The sequence below is a fragment of the Perissodus microlepis genome, chromosome 9, assembly GCF_051167445.1.
Source record: "Perissodus microlepis isolate ML-2025 ecotype Zambia chromosome 9, ASM5116744v1, whole genome shotgun sequence".
NCBI classification, from domain to species: Eukaryota; Metazoa; Chordata; class Actinopteri; order Cichliformes; family Cichlidae; genus Perissodus; species Perissodus microlepis.
In genome coordinates this window covers 768,086-770,648 of record NC_140469.1, presented here as the reverse complement: position 1 = coordinate 770,648, position 2,563 = coordinate 768,086, and the positions used below count along the sequence as shown (strand labels likewise).

The window sequence follows — 2,563 nt, the reverse complement described above, 5'->3', positions numbered from 1 at the left end:
ACAAATGCTGCCATCTTCTTTGCATTCCATGCTAAAGGTTTAAATATGAACAAGTGCTTTACCAGTACTGAACTGAACTGTACTGGTAAAGCCAGCCTGACCTCACCTTAGAGGAAATAGCTATGAATTTTGCAAAGTATATCACAAGAATACAATAATGAATAAAACAATTGCCAAATCCTGTCTGACGACTACTCGCTGATTATTAGCTTTAGTCTGACAAGTAATCCACTGGGTTATCTAAATCATTAGACTGTTTCTGAGGCTTTGTAGTTTTGGAGAAAGAGTTTTGTTTCCCAAACCAAGCATTACTGTCTGAATAAATCTGAGTGTATGTGCCATGTACTTTGGGTAATCCAAGTGTAAAGGATAGGTAAGTCCAAAGGCAAACCGCCTGAGGGAAGTCTTTAATGTTGTCCATGACCAGATTTCCCTCAATGACAATGGCAGTGGAGGTAGGATGGAGATAGACTGAGCTTGAACCCTGCGGGGGATCGTCTTCACTCAGAACACTCAGCACACCAACTGTAACTGATGCCAGGGCCTCATTGATCTCGGTATCCTGCAATAAAACACACATGCTGTCAGCACCAAGTCATGTTTGCTACCTACTACATTTGCTCTCGATAAGAAAACATTTTATCTTTGCTACTTAATATGCACTGAAGCACTGCTTCCAACAAAGTACTGTACATGTATAAAAAATAAGCATGAATGCTGATAGGTTTGTCTAGCACAGACCTATTGCTGGAACGCCAAGACAATTCTACTACAATGGCAAAAACAAGACACAAGTCACCAGAGCTCTTTGTGTTGCTCGTGCACGAGGGAAAGAACCGTGACGAGCGCTGTTCCTGACGTTCGAACCCCAGTCACTCTCAGTTACCTCCCCCGTAGCACTGCTCTTTATTGTGGTTACATGAATATGTATAGTCTCATTAACATATGACGTCTTACATAGGCATACATGTGAACAAAGAGTACCGTCTGTGTGTATGTGTAGGTATGCGTGTGTGTGTGTGTCAAGATGTTACCCTATGAACGACTCCCCAAAGCTGGTGCCAGGAGCCCAGCGGTCCACCTAAACAAAGGGCTCTTATACTTAAGCAGATACAGAGTAGGTGTCCTCCCATAGTATAGATCAGAAAGAGAAGGTACGACCTTTCTCATGACCCTAGGATGTGTGTGCATGCCAGAACACTCTGGAAGGCACACAGAGTCTTTGCAGACTGCTAAGGATCAGACCTCTATCATTATACAATTGATTATATACCTCAAAGCATATATGAGTATATATTTCTAAGCATAAATGACAATCCAACCAAGTATATTAAACAAAAGCTACACATTTATAAACATGACTACTGATCGGAATGCCTTTTAGGACAACAGAACGCAGTGCAGTGACATCTTGAGTCTAATAACAGAATAGAGAAAATATTAGTAAAAAGAAACAATTTTGCCACAATGAAAATAGTAAAATTTCAATAAGAAAATACTCACAAAACCAGTGATGTCCTGCAATAGCTTGGTCAGTTTCTGCCCAGCAGTTCATTTTTTGGACTTGAATATTTCAATAAAACGTGGGGTGAGCTGGTCCAAAGTCTCAAAGAAGTTTCCCTCTAGGTTCTTGCTGGTAATTCTAAAGAACTCAGCAAATATCTTAAAAAGTAGAAAGGAAGGAGGGGTAGAGAAAAGAGCAAAATATTTGGTTATTGTATAATGTCTTCCAGCAGAGACTAGCAATTAGAACACTTGGTGACAAAGGTAATACTTTTCATCAATAAATCCATAAGGTTCTTTAAAATAATAAGTAATGAAATTCATCCTATAAAGCTAATGGGAATTATGGCAATTCGGCTTTGTCTCTTGATACAGTCATTCGTGCCCCATCTTTCATGAAGGCAAGATCTCCCTGTCTAAGTCTGTACTCAACATCTACTGAGAAATTGGGTATATTAAAGAAGTCCGGCCACTGTTCTCTTAGTGAATGTGATGTCCCACAAGCTGACAGGATCTCAGTGTCTGCTGTGCTGCACTCAGTGTCTGATGATGTGTTGGGTGATGAATCACTTCTTAGATTAAGAGTGATGAGAGGGAGGATTTTCAGTGTTGCTTTTTCAGGCTCCTATTTCAGTTAAATTGCACAGGACATTATTGAAGTCTTCATCGTCATACTGTAGTTTAAAGTCATACTGCAGCGACAGTTGATTCTTCAACTGATCTTTCAGGTCTTCAATAGAATCTGGTCTCTTACTCAACATCAACTTTCTAATATTATCATCACTGATGACAACTCTGAGCAACATTCCTTGGTCCATATTCAAGTGATCCTGAGAAAAGAGACATGTATGAAATTCAAACATTTAAGTTACTGTCACTCAACATAATATGTACCGCTTAAGTGTAATAAGCTGTCTTCCTTTCACTTTGTAAAGTGACAGGGGGAAAGGATCATTCAGCTCACACAACTCAGTGACTGAGACAGTGGACAAATGGTTGCCACAGAGCTCATAGGCTCTAAAATGCTCATGATACCATGAGGTCATGAGTCTGCAGACAA

The 2,563-nt window shown here is 39.9% G+C and overlaps 1 pseudogene; it reads right to left on the bottom strand.

The window, feature by feature from the left end:
* Nucleotides 1-211: 211 nt before the first annotated feature.
* LOC146379845 (uncharacterized) lies at nucleotides 212-2,321 on the bottom strand (annotated as a pseudogene).
* Between the last annotated feature and the right edge of the window lie 242 nt (nucleotides 2,322-2,563).